The following is a 14,281-nucleotide window of genomic DNA, read 5'->3' as shown; positions in this document are numbered from 1 at the left end:
AGTCTTCACATCAAACCCATAACCAACCTTGCCATGGTAACTAATTTCTAAGAGAGCCACCATATTATTATCAATTCCCTTGCTACAGAGAATACACAGCTCCATTTCTGCAACATACAGTCACAAAATTTAGACACTTGAACATTTAGGTTTAGGCTGTATATCGGGAAAAACTTCTTTACAGAAAGGGTTGTGAAGCACTGGAATAGCCTCCCCAGGGAGGTGGTTGAGTCACCATCCCTGGATGTGTTTAAAAACCATTTGGATGTGATGCTCAGGGCCGTGATTTAGTGCAGGGTTGTTAGAGTGAGGGTACTATGGTTAGGCTGTGGTTGGACTTGATGATCTTTTATGGTCTTTTCCAACCTGAACAATTCTATGATTCTATGATTCTATTTAGCCCATATCCTTCAAGGAAGAGGGAGGGAGATAACAAATACATCAGTCACACTGGAAGTAACGTCTCCTATGCATTTCCATGGAAACTACAGCTTATACAAAGAGCACAACACTAGTTGACAGAGCAAATTCTTAGCTATAGGATACTACTTTCCAACACAGTTGCCACCATTAGCTATGCGTTTTCACCAGTGATGAACAGCAGCCTGCATGCTGCACTCATTACTGCTGGAGCATCCCTCATCTACTGAAGGCTTAACAATGAAGATTCACTGCCTAAATACGTTTGTGTAAAATATAAAGCTAGTTTCACCCTCATGGATTTTGAAGAGGTAAAAGGAAGGGATTTAAATTAATTATTATATGGCAACTCATGAAAGTATTGAGACAAATATGGCTACCATAGTTTTACATATTGGCTTTCACTGCAAGAATGAGAAAAACTGATTTATGACACTTCCGATTAGGCTTACACTACATAAATACACCCAGAGGGAGGAGAAAAACATTGTTTCAGTTAGCTCAAATTTTTAATATCATGCATTTGTATCTAATCCCCCAAGAATAACCTATCAGTATGCTACAGACTTAGTGTTTACTTTTTCCACACATAAATATCTGATTTTACTGCAAGAGATGTCAGACACTCAGGACTCCCACTGACATCAGAACTGTGAGCTGTTTCAGAGCTCTGCAAAGGTTTACTCACCATCTCCAACTGCCAGCTCTCTTTTTCATGTCACCGCTGCTATGCAAGTTGACCAAAACAGATCTGGATGGCGACAGAAACAGTTTCTAGATCATCTAATATAGGTAAGAAAACCGTACTTACAAAACTAAAACTAATAATTACACTCAAGCCACAATTATTTCTTGCATTCCTTAATTCATATTTATTTTAATGCCTCCATACATTTTAAATAGAATTTAAGACACCTGTTACATTTTTGTTCAGTAGAGAGATGATAAGAATTTACCAACATGAGTTAGTAGCACTGAATTCTGTGGTCTTATAATTGTTTTATTTTTCCTGTAATTCCAAAATCATCTCAGGAGTTGCCCGCTGTTGACAGAGCTATACATTCCATCATTTAACATCAGTGGCATCAATCCTTAATGAAATGAATGGCAAGAGAACTCTCCATAAAAAGGCGATGAAGAACCCACAGGAGCATTTTCATTTCTCAGTGCTCAATATAGAGTGTTGATATACATACAGACGTGGTTCAGAAGAAAACTACATTGGCCCATGAGTGACATTTAACTACCTAATACAATGCCAATGGGTGAGTCAACAAAGAACAGGCAGTCAGAGACAAGAGGCAGGATATGCTGTGGTGGTTTTCAGTACTTTGCTTCTGTACAATTGAATGTGTTTGGATGCAGTTCCAATTTTTACCTCCATGCTGCCTCACAGTATGCAGCACAAAAGGCATCCTCACATTACGTGCCCAATTACAGACATAAAAGAACACAAAGCTGCAATGAAACCTCTAAGATTTGCTTGCATGTCTAGCAAAGGCACCGAGACAGAGATGAACCACAAAGTTACTAAACAAATGCAATACACATTCCTAGAATCACTTAGGTTTTCTTTGGCATGGTCTCTAAACATATTATTTAAGGGAACTGGCCCCTCTCAAGTAATTCAAAGCAAACACCACCACAGGGCCTCACCACAACTAGTCAAATGCAGACCACTACTCTTCTGGAAAACGTGCCATTGCTATTACAGAGGCTGTTTTGCAGAACAATGCAATGTAATTTTTGCAGTACTTTTAAATCCTTCATACAGGTAGAAGATAATTTAAACCTGAATCACTTTAATTTTACTTCTGTTGCAATATCCTATGCTAAATTTCTGCTCAGAATAAATTTTTGAAGCTGAGCGTTATCAGCTTCCAGAAACGCAGACTTCTAGAACACATTTAATGGAGGATCTTGAAAGAAATACGGGTTTTCATCTACCTAACATTAAACCTTTGCTGTAAGATTATAAAAAGAAATGGACAGTTCAAGGTAAAACACTGTCTCCAGTCACTTCCATACACATCCTATCTTTACGACTCCTGGCTGCAACCTTTTTAAGGTCCCTTCACTGAGAGTGCTTTTTTTTTGCAATGAAGTACCCTTCAAACTAGCTCAAACTGCTTGATTTTGACATGGTCACAATGATTTTTCACTACTAGCTATTCATAATCTCAAATTACGTCCAAATGCCAGGACCACAAATAAAAACATGCAATAAACTCCAATGCTTAGAAGGGAAGCTATTCAGCCTGGGGACTCCAAGTTATCTGACACCTCAGAACAGACCAGAACAATCAGATCCAGCATGTGGCACTGGGCTCTGCACATCACCACCCTGAGCTCAGAGGCAAATGGTCCACAAGCCCGAGCACCCAGAAACCTGAGCTGGGGCTCCATGCCTAGAGAATAAAGCTCTTTACGGTGGGATGGAAGATTTCACCCACTTTCTGAAGATCAGACCAGAGTTAGCAAAAGGACAATTTGGACAAAATTTCAGGAGCATCTAGAAATGCTATTATTTCCAACAGTATTTAGACAAATTAGACAATTCTTCTTGCTCAAAAGGAAGACAGGGCAAGTGGGAATGGCTTTAAACTGAGACAGGAGAGGTTTAGGTTAGATATTAGGAGGGATTTTTTCACTTAGAGGATGATGATGCAGTGGAACAGGTTGCCCAAGGAGGCTGTGGATGCCCCATCCCTGGAGGCATTCAAGGCCAGGCTGGATGTGGCTCTGGGCAGCCTGGTCTGGTGGTTGGCGACCTGCACATAGCAGGGGGTTGAAACTACATGATCACTGAGACACTTTTCAACTCAGGCCGTTAAATGATTCTATGAATATGATGAATGGGAGAAGACTATGAGCCATGCAATGAAACATAAAACTGCAGAAAAGCACAGTCCTCTCCACAAAGGCAAACGAAGAGAGGGACGTGGCAAATGGCAGCAGTCACCTTCAAGAAAAGGAGTGGCCAAAGTGTAACCTTCTCCTGGGGAAGGAGAAGTACAGACAAAAGAAGGAAGAACAGCATGAGAAAGATGGAACATAAGCAAGAGAAGCAAAGAAACAGAGTACACTAAGTGGGGAAAAAAATATGGGCGAAAGTAGGAAGACAACAACAAGAGATGGAGAGAGGAAATTCAGAAGAAACAGAGTAAACTTGTACAGCTCTTTCAGTATGAAAATTCAAAGTACCTTAAGAAGCTTCAGAAGGTCATAGGAAAGAACATCTTTCTTTTGGTGGTGGTTGGTTGTTTTGTTGTGTTGCTTTTTTTATTCTGTTCTTCACAGAAACCACTGAATCTGCAAGCTGAGTTGGCCACTCTCAGGAAGTGAAGTCAATGAAACAAAACATATCTACTGATTTTACATGTTTTAAAATTACAAGAGCATCTTTCGTATGTATCCTCATTAGCAAGAGACTAGAATGGAAAGAAACACAAAAAGGTGAGAGGATGATGAACAGAAAACATCAGACAAACGTGAACAAGACACTGGTATGAAGATGAGTCAAATGTGGAGAGAGGAAGAAAAAAAGCATTCAGAGAAATGAGAGGATGGAAAAATTCACAAAGATGCAACTTCTACGCTACTCATCTGTAAAACTTGTGGCTTCTTCATTTTTAATATATATTATATAAATCTGGCCAATGTCCTATGATTATGAGGATACTAATAAGATAATACAGTTATTAGTAGTATTTTCACTACATTCATATTTCTGATTATTCTAAATTTTAGTAAATCAACAGAAAGACAGAGGAAATAATGTTTAGTGCACCTCTGCTCAAGCTCAGCATGAGCACAGGAACCACTCGGGCTTTACTTGAAGAACAGTTTCTTGAAAGCATTTTCAAATGCGTGGCCACTATTGCAGCCTCTGAGGAAGCAGACTTGGACTATGACTCCACATCAGGAGCGTGTCATATCATCCTACGCACCGTCCTGCTTTCTCCAATCCCGACCGAACTGCAGCCAGTTAAAGCCAGGGGACTCCTTTTAAAGCCAAGGGCTGTTTCTGTTTTTCTCCTCCAGAACACCTTTCAACAGCCACAGTGCCACGAGGGTACCTGGCTGCTGCTGACAACCTCAGCAAACCATGACTGAGTCCTTTACGAGACCAACCAAGCTCCATTCTGCAGCAGAATCACAGCGTTACTGTGCATTTTATTAAAAAGCTGAAATGAGAAACATGGTAAGTTTGAGCTGCTGTGCCCTTTGATTTTCAAACCCTGTTCACACACTCTATAGCAAGACTGAACAGAGCAGCTAATACTATTTACCTTGTCTTCAGCAGGAAAGACATTCTACATGAGGTTGTCTGGCACACTACTGTTTTTTTCTGATCTTCAACTACTGAACATTCCAGAGACTGTCAGTCTCTTTGGCTGCTTTCTCAACCAGACGTGTACACGTATATAATGAAAGAATCCCTTAACACTTCAGCTTCTGTATATCTGCAAAGAATTCTGTCTTTTTTTGTTCGTCTCCCATGCCTTCCCGCAGTCTTGGCAAAAAAAAAGAAAAAAGTTTTAAAATAATAAAGCAACCATTCCTCAAACCTCATGGAAAGGACTATTTCTGCTACAAATGTCTTTTCATTAGAAGTGCCAGCTTAATTTCATACCACATCAGAAGCTGTGATGACAGAAAACTTGCACAGCCTCAGAAACTGCAGAGGAAGGAACAGAAATACAAGAGATCAAATTGTCTTTTTTTGACACTTCTCCATGCAATAACACTGCACACAGGCAACTGAGGGTTTGAGCACATCATCTCCCACCACCACTGCAACCACTGATGATGATGCTACCCATAGCCCCTGGCCAGTGCTCATCCTCCCAAGAGACCCAGTGTTCCAACAGATGTCATTTAGGGAGAAAGAATGGATTGAAGTACACAACAAATGCAAGCAAATGGTAAACTACCACCGGGTGAGGTTTGGGTAGCAGCTTTCTAGGGTAGAGGATGGACAAGGATGCATGGTGAAACACACAGTACTCTTGCCTAGCTGCACAGTCTGGTTAACACAGGAACACAGTCTCATATGTTGACGGGCTTGCAGTTTATATGTATATACCTGCTACTGTTTCAGTTCAAAAATCTTTACCAATTAGCTTGAAATGCATTGTCAAAAACTACTGCACAGCAGCAGCTGGGATGGAGGCATGAGAAATGAGAAAGAACAGCCCTGCAATCACTCAGGTTAGTTCAGAAGGAGGGCAGAAGGTGCTCTAAGCACAGAGGAGAGGTTCCCCACAGTTCAGGAGATGCCCATGGAGGAGCAGGCTGTCCCCCTGCAGTCCATGGGCAGTACATGAAGCAGATCTCCACCTGCAGCCATGGAGGAGCCTACAGAGCAGCAGAGGATGAAGCCTGAAAGAGGCACAGCCCATGTATACCCCTTCAGGAGCAGCCCCAGGCCAGAGCTACAGCCCGTGGAGAGCAGCCTGCTGTGGGGCAGGAAGGCTGGGGGAGCTGTGCCTGTGGGGACCTGTGTGGAGCAGTGCCTGAGGTGGGCCCTACGGTACAGAGCCGTGTTAGAGCGGTGCTTAGAGAGCTGAAGCCTGTGGGAAGACCAAGCAGCATCAGTTTGGGAAGGACAGCATCTCATGTGGAATAGGAATAGTAGCAAAGCATTATGGACTGACCACAGCCCCAGTTCCCTTGGGCACCAGAAGAAGAAGGCAGAATGGGGTGGATGGATGTAAGGTATTCATAGTTGGCTTTTTCTTCTCACTGCTCTAGTCTGTTAGCAATAGGCAATAAATTGCATTGATCTCTCTACAGTGAGTCTATTTTGCCTGGGATGGTATGAGGTGAGTGACCTCCCCCTGTCCTCATTTCAACCCGTGAGCCCATTTCCATCATATTTTCTCCCCCTCTTCCTCTGAGGAGGGGGAATGAGAGTGGTGGAGTTGTCAGGGTGAAACCATTACATCAGACTGGACTCTTTATTTCTCCCACTGACCTTTGCAGAACCTCTAAGCTATGGCAGGTGCATTTCCCTACACTCCTTTGCTATGCCACAGCAGAAGTCATATACCAGAGATAAGCAAATCCAATTAAGATTAAAAAAAACACTACAAAAAAAAGTAATTACTAGAGATTAAACAATGATAAAGATTTTTTTGTTTTGCAGATCTTACATGAACTTGGCAGTACCTTCCTAATGACTATTTTCACTTGCTCTTTTGAGCCAAGACCTATCAAGTGCCTGCTTGCAAACAAGCCCTTCACTTTCATGATGGGCCTTTAATAAGAAAAGGCTCTGCACCAACACACAGTTTTGCCTACTACTTATCAGGCTGTGTCTTTGGATAATCAGATTTGCAGGGCAGCCCAGCTCTCACACAGATAATACTGGTACAGATGTGTTTGGACACATGGAATCTACAGATATTGCCCAAAAAGTACTGTTTTGGTTTCTCTTTTAAACATAAGAACCTGGCACCCTGCTGTGGCATTCTGGCACACTGCATCCACAGGAGATGAGATGGTCCTCAGCATCCCGCTTGGGTCCCCTCACAGTGTATTGGACCAGACCCCATGCAGACAGCACTGCAAAGACAAATTCTGCACTTCCACTTAAAATATTGGTAATGTTTTTGTGGGGCACTCTCACCATCAGGTAGCCAGATGGAATCACAGTCTGTTGAAAAGAAACACAGATCAATAACGACAGCCTGAGTCCTGCGCTTTAAATATTGTCAAAACACGTACCAGAAAAAGGCTGGTGGACTTCAGAGAGAAAGCTCGGTGCACACAAATATTCCTGTATTGAGAACTAACATCTGCAGGAGTTAACTAAAGATGTATAAATATCTGCCAGCAGACAAGACGAGTAAATAAATAAGGATGGGGAGCATTTCACACTCTTTTAGCCATTTATATTTAATGATCTCTCTACCGCTCAGTCTGGAGTTCTCCAATAACAGAGCTGTGGAACATGTGAATGAGAACAGGAAAGCATGAACTCAGAGATCAAACCTCAGCTCCTCTGGTTTTAAATTGAAAATAACAGCCCTTTCCCTATTGATTTTTTTCTCCTTTTTCATTTGTGAAAAATTGATTTTTTCTTGCCTGTGTTTGCTGTAGTGTCCACAACCTGCAGCTCGCTGCTTGCATTAATCTTTATATTTGTTCATCCATACCTCTAAGTAAGCCGTGTAAAATAAACACCTGGGAGCCATTGTCCCACACTCACTGGTCTTTTTATAAAGGCCTGGAATTAGTATCCTTCCCATGCTATGACCAAAAGGTGAGGCAGCTGTGCTTGCACCCCCTGAAGATGCTCAGAGAACCCTCAGAGAAGGACCCTTTTATAGACTTCTATGTATTTTCCACAAAGCAGCACCAACTTCATGGCTGAGGCCACACAGACTCATGCCCCCCCAACAGCTCCCTTGAAAAAAGGAGAGTGAAACCTCCAGGCTCGCTAACACCTAAAAGCCGTGAGGAATTTTAGAGGGAAAAAAAGCCCTGAGGTACCCCAGCAGAAGAGATAATTTTGGAAGGTCAAGATGAAAAGGCAGAAAGCTCTCAAATAATGAAGCCCTCACCGCAGTTAATACCTGTTTCTCTCACCCTCTCAGTACGAGAGTAATGGATTTAACAAAGGAGCCCACACCACACTTTGCAGACCTACACAGCTCTTACCAAGGCAGCTGGGCTGGCTGGAAAACTGCCAGCCAACTCCACTCCTTAAAACCCAGCGGCTATAAAACTGGCAAAGTTTAACACAGAGCATCTTTTTAAAAGCAGCAAAAAGCTGAGGTCTGACTGAAAAATTTTCCTCAGAGAATGATTTGGGGATTAATCTGAAAAAATGTAATTGAGGGTAAATCTGCGGTGCTTATGAAATACTAATATTTTAGCACTGAATCTCTCCCGCAAAATAGGAGCTCTTAATTCTCTAAGCAGGCCAGATTGTGCAGCAGTATTTATGATGTGCGCACATGGCCACTCAAAACACGTATGGCTTGCTTTGCTTTTGATCTGAACTATGAAGTGCAGATGTGGAAGGCATTAATCCACTTTGGCAATCGATCTCTTGCACACCAGAAAACAGTCACAGGGAAATGAAGAACCAACACAATGAAGTATCACCCGTCTATATTGGAAATAGTCATTAAATGTATTAGTTAAATTTCAGAACTCGATGCAGCATTGAAGACAGGCTGAGGGAGCTGGGCTTGTTCAGCTGCGGGGTGACCTCACTGCAGCCTTTCAGTACCTAAAGAGAGCCTGCAAACAGGAAGGGAGTCAACTCTTTACAAGGATAGACAATGGCAGGACAAGGAGAAATGGTTTTAAGTTGAGGGAGGGAAGATTTAGATTAGACATCGGGGGAGGTTCTTTACTATGCGAGTGGTAAGAGTGGTAAGGCGCTGGAACAGGCTGCCCAGAGAGGCTGTGGATGCTCCATCCCTGGAGGTGTTCAAGGCCAGGTTGGAAGGGACCCTGGGCAGCCTGGTCTAGTATTAAGTGGGGAGGTTGGTGGCCCTGCCTGTGACAGGCGAGTTGGAGATTCATGATCCTTGTGGTTCCTTCCAATCCAGGCCATTCTGTGATTCTGTGTGATTCAGCATGCAAAAAATATTCTCTTGCATACAACAGGCCACTTAAGGTAGTTAGCCATTATGCTAACTTGTGCCTTGTAAATCTGAAATACACTCCTATTCCAAGATCTTCACAGCATTAACTATTCTGGGTTTGATTTAATTCAAGTTAAGCCCTTCATGACAGCCTACTGTCATCTTTCCTTGTCCCCTTCGTCCAGAGGCATCAATAACATCCATAGAGAGCACTGTAAACACACTCTCATTACATAGTTCTCTGACCCATTTATCAGACTAGAGAAAGAAAGGGGATTGACTGACTATGACACAAACAACAGACACACAATGTATAGAACTGTCAGTCCAAGATTCACAATAAGATTCACACATCCTGCTTGCAGGTCATGGGAAAGAGAGGTTGGGTGTCAGAAAAAGCTCTTTCACCAGAGGGTGGTCGAGCCCTGAATCAGGCTCCTCAAGGCAGTGGTCATGGCACTGAGATCATGGAGTTCAAGAAGTGCTCGAGAAATGCTCTCAATCATATGGTCTGATTTTGGGGTGGTTCTGTCTGGAGCCAGGAGTTGGATTCTGTGATCCTCATGAGTCCCTTCCAACTCAGGATATTCTACATTTCTGAAGTAGGAAATTAGGTGATACTGCAGCACTGACACACGCACTCAACACAGGACACAGACACTGTCCATGAGAGGGGGGCTCAAGTGACAGTCCTCCATGTATGGGTACACTCTAATTGGAAATCACCTGCATTGCACGTCATGCTGAGACTCCTCCAGTGAGATGCAGCAAGCATGCAGCAAGGCTAGATTCATCTCTTACATAACTGCATTCCATTTGGTGGATTTTCTAAGCAGCAGCAATTCCCAAGGGGAAAAGAAGAAAAAGAAAAGGCAACTTCTGTAACGTTATTCATAGGAAAAAAAAAAAAAAAAAGCATCTTCCTCTGGGCACAACAATGAATCATTCATCTGTTCATAGGGTAATATTCAGGCCAAATAAGAATGCCAGATATAGAAAAAAAACAAACCCAGTGCAGTGTAAAGTAAATAAAATAAGACCTCTACCCTTTCTGAGAAGTGGAAGGAGCACTTTTTTTGTGAATTTGGGTTCTAGAAGTAAATGTTCAACAAATCTTAAATTGCAGCTATTACTGAGAACAGAGAGCTACAACACAGGACCACAAATTCATAAAATCATTAAGGTCAGAAAGACCAGTAGGATCATCTAGTCCATCCACAACCCATGCCTGTGACTGCACTAGACCATGTCCTTCAGTGCCACATCCACACTCTTCTTGAACACCTCCAGGGACTATGACTCCACCACCTCCCTGGGCAGCCAATTCCAACACATCGCTGCTCATTCTGAGTATTTACTAACATCCAACCTGAATGTCCTGTAAGGCCATTCACTCTTAATCTATTGCTGTTAGCTGACAGAAGAGAGTGACTCACTACAACCCCCTTTCCAGGGAGACTGATAATGGCCCCCTGAGCATCCTCTTCTCCACTCCAAACAATCTCAGTTCCCTCAGCCATTCTCAATTAGACTTGTACTTCAGACCCTAACCAGATTCACTGCCCCCTTCTCTGGACATACTCCAGGGTCTCAATGTCTTTCTTATAACAAAGAATATTTATTTATTTATTTTTACCAATGCACAAAAGAACAACAACAAAAAATACTTACAGTTACATCAAAAAACAGAAATTCATACAAAGAAGTCACATCATGCAGACCAGAAAGAAAGGTCATCAGCACAGCAACCTCCCTGCTTCCACATGGGATAGGGCTCACCAACACCCTCCTCCCTGATCCATGATCCCAGTGCTAGATACATGGAGCCATGTCCCTACCCAAGGCACAGTGAGGCACCCTGGCTTGGCAAAGGTGCCCCAGAGCTCAAAGGGACAATGAGTGGCACGACAGCAGGCACAGCTGTGCTGCAGCATCACTGCTGGGAGCAGCCATGCCCTGCACACGATGCAGGGACACTTGCACTATTTACAGCACTGCTCCAGGTCCCTTCTCTCCCCGCTTGTGCTCCCAGCTGCTGCCCCAGCTGCAGACAGACACCGGATTCTTTCCGGCAGCTCCAGCTCGCGGCTGTGTCCCAGAGGCACGGTTCCACCTGCAGAGCCCAAGAACAGCAACAACTGCAGAGCTCCAAGCATACCAGCAGATAAGAACACCCTGTTTACTCTGCGAGGAAATGGGAAAGAAGAGGGCTGAAACGAGGGATGAACCAGTCAGTGCACTAGGTAGAGGACTGGTCTGCTACTGGCTTGCTGAAGGACCAGGACTTTGCTCGGGTAGGCTTTGGGAAGTACATTCAGTCTTGCTGTTTCTGGGGGCATGGGACCTCACTGCAGCAAAGCATTTAGCCTGGCCCAGCTGCTGGTGGAGGACAGTTCAGAGGGAGCGATGGATGCTGGCCTAGAGATGTTCCTCTTGCTATTCACAGCTAAGAGACAGAGCTCTGAAGGGTTTGTAGGCTCAACAAACTTGGTTCTACCTCCCAAGCCATCGCACCCCAACCTCACCTTGCCCACGTTTCTGCAAGCTACCCAATTTATGATTCTTGGATCCTGAATTCCTGATGAATGCTGGCAGGAATCTGTTAGAAGTCTCACCCTCCAGATTATGTTCCCAGTTCTCCACTGTTTCCCTTAAAGCCTTCTTTAGCAGATTTCACCACTGGAAGCTGCTTTTTAATCCAGCTTCTGCCTTTTTTGCAAGGCTTAAAGGAGACCTGCAGGGCTGATTTGCAGGGGTATCCACATCAGAAACATTATCTAGATCAATCTCATTGCTGTGGGCTTAGTAACGGAGCTCTGGATACTGAAAGACCCACTCCTATGGAATTGCAAAAGATGAGTCATCTGAGTGTCTGTGGTTATAGATGTCTACCTTCCTCAAACTTGGGGTCTCCCATGTCTGCATTTTTCAGATTCTTCTGAGTGCTTTTTAACTCCTCCTTTGTCTTATCCAACTCTGAAACTGTTTTCTGCAGCTTACTGTTGACAGAGAATAACTCCTTCTGGTTCTCTGCCATCTCACCAAACATCTTCCAAGTCTCCTTCAAGTTCACATATTCCTTCCTTGATGAGACACAGTAGATAGCAAGCTGCTTTACTGCTGCCTGCCCATCTCCCATCTCTCTGAACATCTCCTCCACTTCAGTCTACTGTCTCTGAAACAACAATTCAATCCACTCCATGGTTCTCAGATTGCTTTGCTGGTGGCAGGCCTCTTCTTCTGATCTTCTGTTATCCTCCTGCTACTTCTCCAGGAGTTTCACCTGTTTCCTGAGAGAGGAACACAGCATCTCTCTGCCTCTCCCAGCACCATCTAAAGCAACTCTATTGTGGTATTGCAAATGTCCAGAGCATCCCACAGCCTATCCACGATGGCCTAGTATTCCCATTTTTTCTTCCCTTTCATAGAGAGCTGAGCCTTCACCTTGTCCACTTCATTCTGTAAAGTCTCTGCATTCAGTTCAGTCTGCTCCTTCAGGGCAACATCAAAGAAGAGCTTACCAATAATCTTATCTTTTGCTGAGCTGGATCCTGCACTGAGAGCAAGTGCAGCCAGGCACCATACTGAACCATTGGAAGCAGGCTGGACTGGCTCTGGGCAGCCTAGTCTAGTGGTTGGTGATCCTGCACATAGCAGGGAGGTCAAAACTAGATGATCATTGTGGCATTTTTCAACCCAGGCCATTCTATGATTCAATGATTCTATGATTCTACGAACAGGCAGGCACAGTGGAAGGTACGCCTGCACAGCACACCTCTGAAGAAATCAGAGCAGACAGTGCAGTGGGCGTAGATGGGCAAGATGGGTCTGACAGGCTGTGACTATGGCAATTAGAGCAATTTTCTAGCACTCTTCAAGCAGCTGGATTGAGGTTTGCTCCACACCAGCTTTAAATGCCGAAGTGCCTTAATTAAGAGCTCGGTGGCCCTAAGTTTTAAATGCAGTCAAACAGGATGGTCCTGTGTGGAATGAGAAATTAGGCTTGATGATCTCTATGGGTCCCTTCCAACTTGGAATATTCTCTGAAGAGAGACAGGAGAGCAGAACCATCCCTGCACGTGCCTAGAGATGCTGCTCCTCTTGCTCTTCACAGCTAAGAGACAGACCACGTGCCCCTCTCTGCAGAAAACCCACAGCAATAAGGCCACTGCTGGAGAAGTGCCAGCACACCCCTCTTCCCAGCAGAGCTGAGATGCACACACACCAGGTTGCCTTTGGAGGAGGCTGAACAAGAAGCCCGTCTGCAGCAGCACACCAAGCACGCTTCAACCCCCAGCGGGGTCACGGAAGCCCACAGTAATGACTGGTTTCATGATTTTCATCTACTGATCAGCTCCTGCTGCTCCAAATTACTTTCTTATGTCGAAATAGCCTCCAGCACATTGGTGTCAAAGTTAGGTGAGGTGAATCTAAATCTAGTGGGCTGCAGATTCTGTGACTGCTTCAAATCTCATTTAAAATAAACTCACACTGCCCAACGTTAGAAATATGACTTGCTAATAACACTAGATCAGTATTTGTTGGATATTTTACCATTCCCTTTACTCCTCTTGACTCCTGCTGCTTCTCTGAACAACCTTATCCAATTTTCCAAGTAAGCAGAACTTTTTAAAATGTCTTTACACAAAATTACAAAATCATCAAGAAGGCTGAAGTACTGAAGCCAAAGAGTAGGGTGGCTCTGTCACTGGGAAATAGTACATGTCCTGGGAACAGAAGTGAACCTGACACACATTCTCTGATCAGATGTAGGCAGCTGACTAGTCCCCTTATAGCTTGAAAAAGAGAAGGCTCCAGGGAGACCTCATTGTGGCCTTCCAGTACTTAAAGGAGAGTTATAAACAGGAGGGGGAACGGCTGTTTACAAGGGTGGATAGTGATAGGACACGGGGGATGGTTTTTAACTAAGACAGGGGAGATTTAGGTTAGGTATTAGGAGGAAGTTTTTCACTCAGAGGGTGGTGACACACTGGAACAGGTTGCTCAAGGAGGTTGTGGATGCCCCATCCCTGGAGGCATTCAAGGCCAGGCTGGATGTGGCTCTGGCAGCCTGGTCTGGTGGTTGGTGACCCTGCACATAGCAGGGGGTTGAAACTAGACGATCATGATGATTGTCTTCAACCTCAGCCATTCTATAATTCTATGATATGATTCTCTGACAACTTGGGCAGCTGTACACCTGAGCCCATCACCTAAGGCCTTCCCTACTGCCCAAGGGAAGAAAGGCTTCCAGA

The 14,281-nt window shown here is 44.0% G+C and overlaps 1 protein-coding gene and 1 pseudogene across 6 annotated transcripts in view; both read right to left on the bottom strand.

Annotated features, from left to right (window-relative positions):
• KLF12 (KLF transcription factor 12) overlaps positions 1–14,281 on the bottom strand; it is a 264,660-nt gene that overhangs the window by 206,664 nt on the left and 43,715 nt on the right. The window lies entirely within an intron of this gene.
• On the bottom strand, positions 9,500–12,609 carry LOC125701430 (E3 ubiquitin-protein ligase TRAIP-like; annotated as a pseudogene).

Source organism: Lagopus muta, chromosome 1 (genome assembly GCF_023343835.1).
Source record: "Lagopus muta isolate bLagMut1 chromosome 1, bLagMut1 primary, whole genome shotgun sequence".
NCBI classification, from domain to species: domain Eukaryota; kingdom Metazoa; phylum Chordata; class Aves; order Galliformes; family Phasianidae; genus Lagopus; species Lagopus muta.
This window is presented reverse-complemented; position numbering and strand designations above follow the sequence as displayed.